Consider the following 17,515-nt stretch of genomic DNA (forward strand, 5'->3'; position numbering starts at 1 on the left):
GAAACTAAGTGGTTATTTTTTCTGATATTCAAATTATATTTTACTCTCATTTTTGTCCCTTTACCTAATCAACTTTGCAGTGTGACATTTCTGACGAAAGTACGAGTTATTCAGAAAGTAGGTAAAAAGTAGTGAATTCTTCCTTTGAATCACTCTCACTTTGTCTCAGGCGCGAGCAAATGTGTGTACCCGTATATGCATTTAGCTGTATCAAATTATCTTCCCCAACACACAAAATGGGGGTCATTATTCAATTTATCTTGAAAGTATGTGTGAAACGCACTTTCCACAAAAAGGCTCAGATGTATAACTCTCAAAATATGTGTTTGCACAATAGGTCTGGAATTTTTAAAGACAAGGCGAAGAAACCATTGGATTGTATAATTTTTTTATTAATCACAAAGAACCAACATGATTCAAAGACATCAACAACAGCAATGGACGTTCAAGTAAAAATGGAAATGTCGTGTGGCTAGGGCCTCCCGTCGGGTAGACCGTTCGCCTGGTGCAGGTCTTTCGATTTGACGCCACTTCGGTGACCTGCGCGTCGAGACGTTCAAGTGAATTGTCTGCCTCCAATTCTGATCACAGAGAAACACTCCAATAGGAGAGAGGGCACAACATCCTGCTCCATTTTCAAAAGCTGCAATGTCAAATATTACAACCTGTAACAAAAAAAGGTCATGTGATAATTATTGTTTACATACCGATTACAGTAACAGAGGCATATATGATCTAATAGGAAGGGGGAACAGAAGGGCAGGACATGGGGAACAATGAACAGATGAGATGTGAAACCATGGTAAGTTAATAGTGGCGATAATGCCAGTTAATTACATGTGTGGGAAAAGCAACCACTCTTGCAACTCAGAGCTACTCTTGTTTCTGCAACTGATCTTCCGTTCTTTCACTGTTCCTATTTTTCTCATATTAATAATTCTAGTTATAGAAGGTTTTCTAACTAAAAGCTTATTAGCATTTTGTAATGAAACCGATAAACAATACAGTCTCATTCTCTAATGGAAGAACACAGTACATCGCGTTCGTAAATAACTTGATCCAACAAAACTTATTATATGAGTATCTGGACATTCATTACATGACATTTAATTTTAAGTATCAATACAAACACTTACATAAAACATTATTTACACTCAAAACCCATTATTCAAAACTGATGTCCATATGTGTAACTGTTTACAGCAGCAATTATTAATATAGTTACTATTGCTAGCTTTAATATGGATTGTTAAAAAGTTTAGGAATGTTAACTAAAAAATGAACTGTAAGCAAAATCTTTTCTGTTAAAAAGTTAATGTTGAAACCACTGGAGAAACATTATAATGTATTATTGTAGTCATCATGTACACTGCAAAAAAAAAAAATTTGCAACACCAAAAAGTAATTAACGTAGAGTAATGAAATTTCAGGAACATATATGTCTAAGTAACTTATTTAAGTGATTAATGTTGCAAGATCACAGGATAATATAAGTGCGAGATACACCATTGCAAATGTGATACACTAATACATTGAAATCCAGTGTAACTGCCCAAATGTAAGCATGCAAACATGCATGCATTGTGCTGGATATGAGTTTGTGGGATGAAGTTCCATGCCTGTTTCACATTGTCATCGAAACAGGGATGGTTAATGCTGTTTTTGGGAGACACTGGAGTTGTTCGATGATGTCCCGTGTGCACTGAATTGGAGCCAGACCTGGTGATCAAACAGGTCAAGGCAACATGTTGACATACTGTAGAGTATACACCCATGCCTCCATCTTTGCTACCCTCCCTGTTTACCTCTACCCTGTTGCTTCATAACCTGGGTTGTGAGTAACTGAATCCACTTTCTCTTCTTCCCCTTCTTTCCCCTCTCTCCTCCCTGATGAAGGAACAAAGTTCCAAAAGCTACGATACGTAAATTTTCTGTTATGTTTTGTGTATCTATTGGCTGTACTGGCCAGCCCCTCTATCTCTTTGTTAGTATTTGTTTCACGTCTTTATATGAGACTTTCCATCATCACAATAATGTTAGTTTATAATTTATGGACAGCCTAATCCATTATTTCCTGTCAAGGTTTGAAACTTTAGTAAATCATAATTTTTGTCTTGGTAAAATAAAGGTGATTAGATGTTTCCCTCATGCACATGTAAGAGACTGTCAGTTCACATCTACGTTTGTAATCTGCAATCCACCAGGAGGTGCATGGTACAGGGTAAGTCCCATTGTACCAGTTATCAGGGTTTCTTGCTGTTTCATTCATGTATGGAGCGTGGAAGAATGATTGTCTGAATTTGTCTGAATGCCTCTGTGTGAGCAGTAATCATCCTAATCTTATCTTCACGACCCCTGTGAGAGCAATATGTGGGGGGGGGGGGGGGGGGGGGGGAGGGGGGGGGGTTGTGGTATATCCCTAGAGTAATCATTTAAGGACAGTTCTTGAAACTTTGCTAATACACTTTCTTGGGATAGTTTACACCTGTCTTCAACAGTCTGCCATTTCAGTTCCTTCAGTATCTCTGTGACACTCTCCCATGGATTAAGCAAACCTGTGACCATGCTGCCTTTCTTTGTATACATTCAATGTCTCCTGCTAGTCTTATCTGGTACAAGTCCCACACACTGTAGCAATAGTCTAGGGCAAGGTCTACAACCTGCTTTACCCACAACTGAACCTATGTGATCATGCCATTTCATATTCCTACAAAGTGTTACACACAGGTATTTGTACGAGTTGGCAGATTCCGACAGTGACTCACCAATATTATAGTCACAGGATACTAAGTTTATACATTTCTAAACATTCAGAGCAAGTTGCCAATCACTGCACTATGTTGAAATCTCATCAAGATCTGACTGAATATTTATGCAGCTTCTCTGAAATAGCACTTCATTACAGATAACTGCATCATCTGCAAAAATCCTGATTTACAGCAAGGTCATTAATGGACAAGAACTGCAAGGGCCCCAACACACTTCCCTGGGGCACACCTGAAGTTACTTCTACATCTGATGATGACTCTCCATCCAAGGTAACATGCTGTGTCCTTCCTATCAAAAAGTCCTCAATCCAGTTATGAATTTCACTTGATACCCCATATGATCCTACTTTTCACAGTCAGTGTAGGTGTGGAACAGAGTCAAATACTGTTAGGAAATCAAAAAACACTATCTACCTGTTGCCTTGATCCAATGCTTTCAGCAAGTTATGTGAGAAAAGTGAGAGTTGGATTTCATATCATCTATGTTTTTGAAAACCATGCTGGTTGATATTGAGAAGGTAGTTCCGTTCGAGATACCTCATTATGTTTGAGCTCAAAATATTTTCTAAGAATCTACAACAAATCGATGTCAAGGCTACTGGATGGTAGTTTTGTCACTCCTACAACCCTTCTTGTAGACGGGTGTGATCTGTAACTTTTTCCAAAAACTGGGTAAGGTTTTTTGGATAGATTACAGTGAGAAGAGAGGATAGCTCAGCCACAAATTCAATATAGAATCTGACTGCGATTCCATCGGGGTCTGGAGCTTTGTTTAATGATTTCAACTGTTTCTCAACACAACTGACACTAATACCTATTTCGTTCATTTTTTCAGTGTACGAGGATTGAATTGGAGCAGTTCTCCTGGGTTTTTATTTGCAAAGGAACATTTGAAAATCGAGTTCAGAATTTCAGCTTTTACTTTGCTACCCTCAATTTCAGTTCCTGTCTCACTTGCTAGGGACTGGACACTAACTTTTGTGCCACTAACAGCCCTTACATACGACCAGAATTTATTTGGATTTTGTGAAATGTCATTTGACAATATTCTGCTACAGTAGCCATTGAAGGCTTCATGCATTGCTCTCTTGACAGCCAAACATGTTTCATCCAGCGTCTCTCAATCTATAATCCTACACTTTGTTTTACACCTATTATGCAGTAATCTCTGTTCCTTTAGACGTTTTCTTTACAGTGACTGTATACCACGGAGGTTCCATCCCATTATGAACTGTTCTACTAGGAACCTATCTACTCAGTGTGTGGTCAACTGTTCTTTTCAAGTAGAGGAAGAGCACCTCTACATGCTCCTGACCTGTCCTGAAAGTTTCAAGTTCCTCACTGAGATAAGATATTACTAATTTCTACTTAGTTAACTGAACGCATAATAAGAGGATCCTCACGACACAGTAAATAACTGTGCGTCAGTCGGGTGTGGCCAATGTGGAGCCGACAAACGACGACTGAGTCCCTGCGGGTGGCTCGCAGGGATGACCGCCAAACAGTCGTCATCTCCTTGATACGACGGAGTTTGTTTGGCACGGGCAGGTTGCGCCATTCAGTGTCCCAGAATTCGAAAACTTTGCGGCGTAATAGTGCCCCCGAATCAGTCGCTGGGAGGCCAATCTCCAGAGGTGGTTTACTGATGGCCTCTTTCACCAGGCGGTCAACATTCTCATTGCCGGGGATCCCAACATGGCCTGGGGTCCACACAAAGACCACAGAGCGGCCGTTACGTGCAAGAGTATGCAGGGACTCATGGACAGCCATCACCAGACGAGAACGAGGGAAATACTGGTCGAGAGCTCGTAAACTGCTCAGGGAATTGCTACAGATAACAAAGGACTCACCTGAGCAGAAGCGGATATACTCTAGGGCACAAAAGATGGCGACCAGCTCAGCTGTGTAAACGCTGCAGCCATCCAGCAAGGAACGTTGTTCAGAATGGTCCCCTAGAGTAAGCGCATATCCGACACGACCAGCAACCATTGAACCGTCAGTGTATACAATGCCAGAGCCCTGATACGTGGTCAAGATGGAATAAAAACGGCAGCGGAAGGCCTCTGGAGGGACGGAGTCCTTCGGGCCCTGTGCCATGTCGAGCCGAAGGCAAGGGTGAGGAACACACAATGGGGGTGTCCGCAAAGTGGCCCGGAAAGGAGGTGGAACTGTAAAAACCGTAAGCCCAGAGAGAAGCTCTTTGACGCGGACCGCGATCGTACAACCTGACCGGGGCCGACGTTCAGGAAGATGGACGACCGATTGTGGGAACAGGAGACGATAGTTTGGATGACCAGGCAAGCTAAAAACATGGGCAGCATAAGCGGCCAGTAAATGTTGGAGCCTCAATCGCAGTGGAGGTACACCTGCCTCCACAAGTATGCTGTCCACAGGGCTGGTGCGGAATGCTCCTGTCACCTGTCGAACCCCACAGTGGTGAACGGGGTGCAGCAGTTGCAATGCTGAGGGCGACGCTGAGCCATACGCCACACTCCCATAATCAAGCCGGGACAGCACAAGGGCTTTGTAGAGCTGCAGCAGCGTATTACGATTGGCACCCCAAGTTGTGTTGCTGAGGCAGCGAAGGGCATTCAGATGCTGCCAGCACTGACGCTTGAGCTGATGAATATGTCGAAGCCAAGTAAGCCGGGCATCGAACAGCAATCCCAGAAAACGGTAAGTGTCAACAACCTTGAGAATGGCATCCTGAAGATAGAGCTCAGGGTGGGGATGGACAGTTCGGCACCGACAAAAGTGCATAAAAAAAGTCTTTGCAGGATAAAATTGAAACCCATGAGATAGGGCCCATGCCTGCGCCTTGCGTATGGCTCCCTGCAACCCACGTTCTGCAACACTAATGGTGGAGGAGCTGAACAAGATGCAGAAATCGTCAGCATATAACGTGGGTGAGACAGACGACCCAACTGCTGCTGCAAGGCCATTTATGGCCACAAGGAAAAGGGGCACACTCAATACTGAGCCCTGTGGAACGCCATTCTCCTGGATATGAAGTGAACTATGGGATGTGCCAATTAAAACGTGGAATGTCCGAACAGATAAAAAATTCTGAATAAAAATGGGGAGAGAGCCCCGGAGACCCCATCCGTGCAACGTGGCGAGTATATGGTGCCGCCACGTCGTGTCATATGCTCTGGAGAGGTCGAAAAAGAGGGAGACAAGGTGTTGGCGCCTGGAAAAAGCAGTGCGGATTGCAGACTCAAGAAAGACCAAAGTATAGGCGGTGGAACGGCCCTGACGGAAGCCGCTCTGGCACTGAGCCAGAAGACCCCGAGACTCGAGCAGCCAACACAGCCGTCGACTCACCATACGTTCCAGTAGCTTGCACAGAGTATTTATCAAGCTGATGGGTCGATAGCTATCCACAGTAAGCGGGTCCTTACCAGGCTTCAGCACCGGAATGATGGTACTTTCTCGCCACTGCGACGGAAAGACACCATCACCCCATATGCGGTTGAAGACGGCAAGAACACATCGCTGACAGACCGGGGACAGGTGTTTGAGCATCTGATTGTTGATGCCATCTGGCCCAGAGGCCGTATCGGGGCACTGTGCCAGGGCGCTTTGGAGTTCCCACAAACTAAATGGGGCGTTATACGTCTCAGGGTGGCGAGAAGCAAAAGAAAGCCGTTTGCCTTCCTCCTGGCGTTTAAGCGCACGAATCGCAGGCGGGTAATTCCCCGACGCAGAGGCCCGAACATACTGCTGTGCGAAATGCTCGGCGATTGCATCAGCATCGGTGGATACCGCCCCGTTGATGGTAAGCCCTGGGACACCTGTAGAGTGCTGCACTCCAAAGATGCGCCGAATCTTCATCCACACCTGGGAGGGTGAAGTACGGGAACCAATGGTGGAAACGTACCTCTCCCAGCGCTCCTGTTTCCGACTCTTGATGAGCCGCCGTGCCTGAGCACGGAGACATTTGAAGAAAATGAGGTTCTCCAAAGACGGGTGCCACTTATGTCGCTGAAGAGCCCGCCGACGTTCTTTAATGGATTCAGCGACCTCCGGAGACCACCAAGGCACTGCCTTTCGCCGGGGGCACCCTAACGAACGAGGAATGGTACGTTCTGCAGCGGAAACAATCGCTGCAGTCAGTGTCTCAACCACCACATCGATGGTACTGTGGGGGAGAGATGCAACAGTGGCAGCAGAGGAGAATGTTTCCCAGTTTGCCTTGCTAAATGCCCACCTAGGCAGGCGTTCATTGGATCGACGCTGGGGTAGTGAAAGGAAGATGGGAAAATGGTCACTACCACACAAGTCATCATGGACTCTCCAGTGGACCGATGGTAAAAGCCCTGGGCTGCACAACAACAGATCTATGGCCGAGAACGTGCCATGCGCCACACTGAAATGCGTGGCAGCGCCAGTGTTTAAGAGGCAGAGATCAAGTTGGGAGATGAGATTCTCGCCATCTCTGCCTTGGCCAGTAATCTTCGATCCACCCCACAGGGGATTGTGGGCGTTAAAATCCCCAAGGAGAAGAAAAGGCGTGGCAAGTTGGGCGACAAGTGCAGCCAATTCGGTCAGGGAGACTGTACCACCTGGAGGGAGATAGACACTGCAGACGTTTATGTCCTGGGTAGTCCTTACGCGGACAGCCACAGCTTCCAAAGATGTTTGAAGGGGCACAGGAGCACTATATACAGAGGTAAGGACATACACGCAGGCTCCACCTGACACACTATTGTAAGTGCTTCGGTTGCAGTAATAACCCCTGTATCCACGGAGGACAGGGGTCCGCATTGCCGGGAACCAGGTTTCCTGGAGAGCAATGCATAAAGCAGGTGTCAAGCTTACAAGCTGACGCAGCTCAGGTAGATGGCTAAAATAACCGCCACAATTCCACTGGAGGATTGTACAAAGCGTGTCCTGTAGAGGCATTCAGGCACTGAAAAGGCAAATTACTGGGCAGGGTCACATGCTGCCACCGACTGAGTGACGGACATCGCTACGGCCATCGTTTCTGAGGAGACGGCGAGATCCAGGTCATCAGGGGACGCAAAGAGCTCGACCTCATCCTCAGAGGCTGAGCTGACAGGAAGCGTTGGTGCGGGAACCACTGGGTCCTTATCCTTCTTGGAGAGCTTCCTCTTCTCTCTCTTGTCTTTCGGAGGAGGGTTGGCATGCTGGGAGGGCTTTACTGACGCATTATCAGGAACAGAGGAAGAGCGTGAAGCCCTTCGACCAGCAGCTGGTGGCTTCTTCAGCCACTGGCTAGTGTCTTGTGAGACACTGGGGAAGTCCTTGGAAGGGACTCCCCCAAGGGATCCCTTCCGAACAAGTGAGGCCAGAGGAGGCTGTTGCGTCTCCGGCTGAGCAGCCGGAGAGAGCTGTCGCTTCCCCGGCTGAGGAGCCAGAGAGGGCTGTCGCCGCTCCGGCTGAGAGGTGGGGACCGACGTCCTCGGTTGCTTGGGGCGCACTGCTCCCGAACTGTGTGTTTTGGGAGCAGTGGAAGAGAGAGTGGCCCCCACCGGTGGTGGGGCAGGCGAAACATGACTGTTCGGTGGGCCAAATGTCAAAGGAGTCTTTGCAGGAACTGGTGGCTGCAGTGTTACAGCAGCATAACTCCTCAACATAGGTGTGGGGTTGAGCCATTCTAATTTCTTCCTCGCCTCTTGGTAAGTTAAACGGTCCAGGGTCTTAATTACTTGTATCTTCCGCTCTCGTTGGTAGACTGCACAATCTGGCGAGCAGGGAGAATGATGCTCCCCACAGTTAACGAAGGTGGGAGGTGGAGCACACGGAGCATTTGGATGCGAAGGTCGTCCACAATCGCGACATGTGGGGCTGGCAGTGCATCTGGAGGACACGTGCCCGAATTTCCAGCACTGGAAGCATCGCATAGGGGGCGGGACATAGGGCTTGAAATCGCACCGGTAGATCATGACCTTGACCTTCTCAGGCAAGCAGTTGCCCTCAAAGGCCAGGATGAAAGCACCGGAAGCGATCCTATTATCCTTGGGTCCCCTAAAGACACGACGAACGAAGTGTGCACCTCGTCGTGCCAGGTTCTCCCGTAGCTCGTCATCAGACGGTAGCAGAAGATCTTTATGAAAGATAATCCCCTGGACCAAATTTAGTGACTTATGGGGAGTGACGTTAACAGGTATGTCACCAAGCTTCTCACAGGCGAGCAACGCCCTTCACTGTGCAGAGGAAGGTGCTTGTATCAAAATGGCCCCGCTCCGCATTTTGGAAAGAGGGGCCACTTCCCCGAACTTATATTCAAGATGGGTCACAAAGAACAGAGGCTTAGTCCCCAAAAATGAATCCCCATCAGTTCTGCTGCACACAAGATATCGCGGTGAATATGGCTCCTGTCTGTCCGCAGCCCTGCGTCCCTCCCAGGGCGTGGCTAGGGAAGGGGACGATTTGGGGTTATATGCCACAGCGTTAAAGTCTACTTTATTGCGCTTAGAGACGTTGGTGGTCGTGCGACCACCGGATTGAGATTGTACCCATTTCATTGCGGGGTATCCGCCCCGATGCCACCCACTCCGACCAGGGGCTCTCCCCACGGGTGGCACCCAGCCACAGCAAAGGCCACCTAGCAGGATGGCCGTTGCCGGGAGTCCTGATGCCCCGGAGAGACGGGCATCTACTCCTAGGCTTACGTGGGGAGGCGGCAGTTCAGGCATCGGCAGTACGATCCCTGTGTTGTCAGGGGGCTACAACCTAGAGGGTACATGACGACCCCACCACAACGGGCTGGCTACCGTGCTGGATTTTGGGTGCCATGGGTAGTCCATAGTGATCGTGGGTGCAGATGATGATGCACTAAGGGCGTAACTTACACAATCCATCAGGTGTGTATGCCCAAAATGAGGGATGGAGGGTGCAGTTACGACACCCAGACGATAAAGAGTGCCAAGGTCTTAGGGCACAGAGGACTGATGGTGCACCACGTAAGGGGTCCTTCCCCAAAAGGCTCTTACTTCTGTTGAATTTGGAAAAATGGAGGTCAAACCCTAATGGGGACCATCACATTAAAGGCCGAAACAGTTGAGACTCCTATTAGTCGCCTCTTACGACAGGCAGGAATACCGCGGGCCTATTCTAACCCCCGAACCCGCAGGGGGGAAATGGACACAGGCAGACAGTGTTTGTTGGTAATGAGGATCACCCTGTGGCTAAACTTGCCTTGGTGCACGGCCAGCACATCTTGGCACAGTGTTACACCGTCCGGGTTATCTGGATACTTCCCACTAACACCAACCTGTCAGAACTCCGGAGATGGGAACTTGCCCTTCAGTATATCCTCTCTTCTCGTTATCCGCCAGGCCTCAACCTCCGCTAATTTCAAGTTGCCGCCACTCGTACCTCACCTGTCTTTCAACATCATTTTTGCCTCTGTACTTCTGCCTTGACTGACATCTCTGCCGAATCTCTTTGCCTTTACAAATGTCTGCTTGTGTCTGTGTATGTGTGGTTGGATATGGGTGTGTGTGCAAGTGTATACCTGTTCTTTTTTCCCCCTAAGGTAAGTCTTTCCGCTCCGGGGATTGGAATGACTCCTTACCCTCTCCCTTAAAACGCACATCCTTTCGTGTGTGTGTGTGTGTGTGTGTGTGTGTGTGTGTGTGTGTGTCTGTCTCTATATATATATATATATATATATATATATATATATATATATATATATATATATCATTTATTTATTGTTGATGTGCCCTATTCTTGTATACACATAATATACAGAGAAGAATTGCATTTTATGTTCTTTATATCTGCTTTTTTCATATTCTATTCGAATTTTACGATTCCAACAGGACAGAAACATGCCACGTGAACTTACATTTGAAGAAATTCTAGCAGAACTAGAGAACCATCAAGAGAGTGACGATGAAGATGATATACAGAATTGGCAATTATTCCACCCAATGCAGATGTAATAACAGATGAAGAAGACACTGACGAAAATGTACTGTTGTACAAGATGACGCCGGTACTTTAGAGCTCACAACCAGCTGAGATGAAGTTAATGCTACAGTTGTACATCCAGAAGCCAAAAGAAGGAAAGCGTTGGGAGGTGGAGGAGAAAGTGGTATGTTATCTACAAAAAAATATATATGTAAGTGGTATAAATGTCAACCAACGTACACAAACAATAGTGATCCAGGGAAGAGCAACAAACATTATGATGCGGAATGTCTAGCAAATAACACAGTGCCCCAGGTGTTTGAGGATTTTTTTTTCTAAGAAACTAATGGATACTATTATTGAACAAAGCGAAATTTATGCTTGCCAACATAACAGAATAAATTTTCTGCTAACCAAAGAAGAACTAAAATTATTTATTGGCGTACTACTTCTGAGTGGTTATCATAAGCTTCCCCACAAGAATAAGTACTGGGAACAGGCTCCTGACGTCGGTGTTCCTTTAGTCTTCAACTCCGTGTCAAGAAATAGGTTTTGGGAAATAAAGAGATTCATTCATCTCAATGACAACTCCAAAATAGACAGAAACGACAAGATGTACAAACTGAGGTTATAATTTGAAATGCTGAAATAGGAATTTGGTAAATTTCGCGTATTTCATTCAGAACTCTCAACTGATGAAATAATGGTACATTATTATGGCAAACATTCAGCTAAAATGTTTCTGAGGGAAAAGCCTATCAAATTTGGATATAAAATTTGGTGTCTTACAAGTTCCAATGGCTTTCTTTATAATTTTTCACCATACTGTAGCAAGACTGACAACAAACAGGAGCCTTTAGGTGCAAGGGTAATAAATGAACTAAAAACCATTATTCCAGAATCAGAGTATCCGAATTATAAGCTTTTCTTTGACAACTTTTTCACCAGTGTTGACACACTGATCACACTCGGAAAGAGTAAAATGAAAGCTGCAGGAACAATAACAGAGATCCGAACCAATGCATGTCCTTTGATTGACTCGAAAAGAATGGCAAAAGGAAGGAACGTGGATTCTATGACTACATATTTGACAAAGAGAATGAAGTTCTGGTTGTGAAATGGAGTGACAACAAACCAGTATGTGTAGTGACAAATAACAGTACTATTATTCCTTGAGTTCTACTAAAATATATTCACGGGCAAAAAAAAGGAAATATCTGTTACACTGCCACATATCATTGAAGAATACAATGCCCACATGGGTGCCATATATCTACTGGACAAGCAGATATCACTTTATAGGACGAGGATAAGGTCAAAGAAATGGTGGTGGCCATTATTCACACAGATGATATATATCTGCATAGTAAACACATGGCGTGCATACCAAATTGCTAACTCTAATGAGAAGCTCTTACTTTTGGATGTCCGACAGAGAATAGTGATGTTTTTTCTATCAAAGGAAAAAGGATCAGTACCAAAACAAAGAGGAGCACAAGGAAGCAAATTGATGGGAGGATGGGTGAGCACAGATGTACGACTAGATCCAGGAAATCATTTCTTTGTGCCAAGTAAAACACAGAAGAAATGTGCTTACTGCAAGAAAAAAACAACAAAAATTTGTGATAGGTGCAATGTTGGTGGACATGACAAGTGTTTTGCTTCATTTCATACTGAATATTGTAATGTAATTAACTGTCAGAGATAAAGTTTATCTCATGCGAAAAGTACGATGCCCACAGTAGAGAGTTAAGGTAACTTCATTATGTTGCCATACAATGTGTTTAATTTATTTATTTATGAATATTTTCTTTCATGATAAATAATGGATTTGTTTGAGATGATAAATGTGGTATATTTATAGGTATTTATTTATATGTGTCTTTGGAGTGTATTAAGGTCAGAAGACCAAAGAATCTGGAATGCAGGAATGTCTGCAACTTCCGGGCACATGTTGGCTTGCACGCCAATTCTTTGTCGGTATTGGAGGGAGATGGACGTGTTTAAGTGACCAGTACAGTATAATGCATTTTTAGGGTATCAATGTTCGAAGAGAATATATTGTAGTTACTAAACAAAGAGTACGAATAAATATTATTTTTAGCCGAAAGTAATTCGAACCCGGTAGTGTTTATTTCAAACAAGAAGAAAACCCAGGCCATGCTTGTTAGAGTAATGTTTTGCAGACAAAACCCCTAGACAAACGAGATCTGCAGTGTGTAATCTATCGGCAGCTACTAATAAATAAGCCTTGCTGAAATTGTGCTGGAACTACTCGTATTATTATCAATTACAAACACGTTGTGCGAAAGTGGTCCTACCACAATATACCGCGTAAGATTCCACATCATTCAGTTATCAAGAAACGAGATAGGTAACAACCGGTACAATATGGTGGCGTCGTCCGGGATTATTGAAAATGTTACCGAAATGAACTACCACCGAGATTGCGAAGAAAACGACAGAATTCGTACATCCTGGCTGAAAATGTTAAAGGAAGTCAAATGCTGATACCTTCAAGACAAAGGAAGTCGAATGCTGATACCTTCAAGACAACGGGATGCAGTTACTGGAGCAAGAATAACGGCGCAATAAGTCACGAAAGAAGAAAAAAGTGTAAAGTGTTGTGCAACCAAAAAAGCAATATTCATATAAGTGTAGTGTTTCAGTGTTGTGAATTCCATCACGCACCAATCAACAAAGAAGACCTTATAAGAAAATAAGTAAACTGTGAGTAAAATAGTTTAGTTTCCTTTAGAAAAGATAAATTTGTTGTGTTTTGTTTATTCCTGTGTAAAAAGATGACTATTGTAAAAGAGGAAGGTATTGACGACGGTGTCGCCAACGCTAGTACAGATGTGAATTTATCATACGAAAGTGAATGCAACAGTAATAGTCCGAATCCTGTAGACAAAGTTGAAACTCATACGGAAAGACAGAATGAAGTTAAAGACATGCTATCAAAAATAATGAATTATATGGAGGGAAAATTTAAGGCAATTGATGACACTAACAGACAAAACGGACAGTGGTTAGGAAATATTAAAGACAGACTCGATGCTAATGAGATTCGTTTGGATCAAATGGAGCAAAACAATGCTGCTCAGTTAGACCAGACTCTCAAGCTCATGAGTGATAAATTTGAAAAACAATTCAAAGAATATGAAAAGAAAAATGACAATCACTTTCAAAAAGTAGAAGCAAAAATTTCCAGTTTGAGTCGTAATATGGTTAAGATCACGGGTAAGGTCAATTATGTCGGGAGAAAAGTTAAAAATGTAGATGCAAAAGTAAAAAATCTGAAAACTGAAGCAAGTACAGGTAGAGAGAAAATCCATAATGCGTTTAAAGTTGTGCATTCAGATATCAAACATGTAGAAGAAACAGTATCTGAGCGTATTTCTCTTGTAGACGATAAAATTGTTAAAGTAGAAAGCAAATTTGAACAAAAGATAGGAATTATTACTGAAAAAATAGATGTAAATAATCAGATAAACAAAAATGAAGTCAAGAGTTTAGAAAGTAGTATTAATGACATCACTAAGAAACTTGAAAGTGTTAGTAGCAATATGGTCAGCAATAGTTTGCCGAACAATATTGGCACTTTGTGGTACAATATTCCAGTACAAAACTTTTCAGATGAGAGCAGTATGCATCCGGTAGATTTCCCGCAGCATTTCAAGGATATCTTTTTTCCAAATATGAATGATAATTTGAAAATTAAATTTGTGAAAAGATTTCTAGAAGGTGAAGCATTGTCATGGACTAATCATTATTGTACTGAGGGAATGTCTTTTGCAGAGTTCGAGGAGAGGTTCTTAAGTAAATTCTGGTCAGAGACAGAACAGGCAAGAATAAAAAGCGAATTCTTGAATGGACCTGTTTATAAACATGAATTTCGTAGCATGAAGCAATTTTGCAGAAATCAGTTAAGGAAACTCACTCGCCTAAGCAAACCTTTTGATGAACTCACTCAAATTGATGCACTCAAAAGGAGGCTACCATGTGAACTACAGTGGGAGTTAGCTTATGGTCCAGATGACACAATAGATCAGTTTTTGAAATATGTTGACAAACTAGACAGAATTATTGAGAAAACGGGTAAACCACCACACCATAGTCAAAACCATTTTCAAAGGACAGGGCATACAAATTGGGGAAACACACAACATGATAAAAAGGAAACACACAATTTTGGAAGTAGTGATTCTCATCAGAGAAATCACCAGTACAACTTCAAGGGATCACAAGGACACAATTTCCATTACAAAGGTCAGTATGGAAATAATCATAACCAATCTGGTAACAGACACTTTGGAAATAAACCAAAGGAGTGGAATAGTCATAATGGTATGGGGAGAACTGAACAGGAGTTAAAAAACTGAATGAGGCTCCATTGGCGGTCCGCAAGGTAGGAGCTACTTATACACAAATGGAAAGGGCCAACCCAAACTGTCTAACTAAACAGAAAGATACCTGTGACATAATGAGTAATTATTTCAAAGAGGAGTGTTATCCCATTAATGTAGTATCTGTTACAAATAATATATGACATACAAATAAACCAGAAACAAAAGGTAAGTTATTTAAAGACACTGATTGCTTAGAAAACTGTGAAGACTTAAACTTAGATTCATTCTATGAGTGGGCTGAGAGGAGCACCTTGCTGGAAAATAGTTGTTCAAATGATCAAAGTGTATTAGGAATTAGAGAACTTATGGAAGAGTCTGGTGGGCTAGGAATGAAAAGAGCACCTAGTAAGGATGATTTAAATGTGTATCTGCATACTGAAGGTAAGAGTGCAGAGGATAAAGATGATAATTTTTGTGATGTTGATTGGGAAGAAAAGGAAATTGAGGATAGTAGTGAAGATAGATGTTTTATTGGTGTAAGTGAGGAGTTGGAAGCTTTAGGGATTACTAATATAAAAGAGGATAGTAATGAAATTAGCGAGGTACACATGAACACAGTTGACAATTTCAATGATAAGGATGCCAGAATTTCAGCCAATGAGTTATTTGATCTTAATACATGGAAGAAAAATGAGAAGGAATTGACAGCAGGTAATCTTAACAGCATTAGGGGAGTAGATGATGAAATGTCAGATAGTGAGCAATTTTTGTTTAACTTATGGGTTAACAGTAGTGCCATTAAGGATGATGAAAATTTCAGAAAGGTAACACTTGATATATGTGAAACTTTGTATCCAGACTGGTGGCATAGAATTAAGTATCACATTGCACAAATGTTAAGACAGAAATATAAAGGAGAGACACACAATAGCACAAATGAATGTAGTTGGCTTAATGAAATATTCAGAAATAGTAATCAGGCCAAAGAAAATGCAATTAGGGTAATAACAGCATATAACTCTGGTAGTAATGATACAGGTAAGGATACTGGAAAGGGATATGGATTCAGTGAAATTGAAGATGACTTATTACATGAGAATATTAACAAAAAATTTGACTTTGATGTAAGCAGTCCGTTTATTGATGTGCAGATAGGATCATGGAAAGGAAAGTGTTTAGTAGACACAGGAAGTCAAGTATCTGGGATATCAGAATCATTAAGTAAAAAACTGAAAACTAATAAGGATTATGTCGAGTTACCTGTGGTAGGAATTAAAATAAGAGGTGCTACCGGGAAGCACAGTAAATCAATAAGGAGTCAGGCTTTTATTACTTTTGAAATTGAAGGAGTATCATGGTCACATGGGTGTCTCGTCATTCCTGATCTCACAGAGGATTTTATCCTAGGCATGTCTTGGATAACAAAAGTAAGTGCAGCATTTGATTGGGCAGGGCAGAAATTAATGATGACTCTACCAAGTGGTGAAGTCATCACTACGAAACTTCTTCAATCAAATGTGTTTTGTATGAATAAGACTGTGAACAGTATTGAATTTACAAAAGAAGGTGAGTACATTGAAAGCCATGTCACAGATTTCGATACAGATGAGATAGAGTTTGAAAAGTTAGTAAATGAAAAAGTAGTCGAGGCTAGAGAACTAACTGAGAACCAAAAACAAGATTTGAAATTATTTTTGTGGGAATATAGTGATGTATTTAGCAATATACCAGGTAAAGTAATTGGATACCAATGTACTTTACAGTTGAAGCCACATGAACCTTTCTTTACAAAACCATACAGTATTCCAATCTCGAAAAGGGTAGCAGTGGAGAAAGAATTGCAAAAGATGGAAGTGTGTGAAATCATTGAGAGGAGTATAAGCCCTTATAATAATCCCTTAGTCACTGTAAATAAACCTAATGGACAAGTCAGATTAGTACTGGATTCCAGGAGGTTAAAAAAATGTTTATACAGAGAAACTGACCACCCAGAGAACATCGATGAGTTGTTATATAAATTTAAAAATATCCAAATTATGTCAAGCCTTGACCTAACTTCAGGTTTTCATCAAGTACCTCTTGCAATTAGTTCTAGAAAGTACACTGCTTTCTTATACAATGGGAGATGTTACCAGTATTGTGTAGTGCCTTTCGGATTAAACTCATCAGTCGCCGAATTTATAAGGGCACTAGACTATGTACTTGGCCAAGAAGTTGTGTCAGAATTAACAATTTATGTAGACGATATATTAGTTTCAAATCAAAGTTGGGAGGATCATTTGAAGTTATTGAAGAAGGTGTGTGAGAAACTCAGAAGAGGTGGTATGACATTAAAACTGGAAAAATGTAAATTTGGTGTGTCAGAACTAAAATTTTTAGGTCATGTCATTACTAAGGAAGGGATAAGTGCAGATCCGGAGAAAATAAAATCTATCGTAAACTTTCCATCTCCTAGAAACCGGAAACAATTAAAGTCTTTCTACGGACTCTGTGGATTCTATCGAAAATATG

The 17,515-nt window shown here is 42.7% G+C and overlaps 1 long non-coding RNA gene across 1 annotated transcript in view; it reads right to left on the bottom strand.

The window, feature by feature from the left end:
- Positions 1-603: 603 nt before the first annotated feature.
- The window catches only part of LOC124583619, a 28,050-nt gene continuing 11,138 nt past the window's right edge, over positions 604-17,515 (bottom strand). The window contains exon 3 of the long non-coding RNA XR_006974218.1: positions 604-665. This is a non-coding gene — a long non-coding RNA (uncharacterized LOC124583619). The remainder of the gene's footprint in view (positions 666-17,515) is intronic.

This window comes from Schistocerca americana, unplaced genomic scaffold, assembly GCF_021461395.2.
Source record: "Schistocerca americana isolate TAMUIC-IGC-003095 unplaced genomic scaffold, iqSchAmer2.1 HiC_scaffold_46, whole genome shotgun sequence".
Classification (NCBI taxonomy): domain Eukaryota; kingdom Metazoa; phylum Arthropoda; class Insecta; order Orthoptera; family Acrididae; genus Schistocerca; species Schistocerca americana.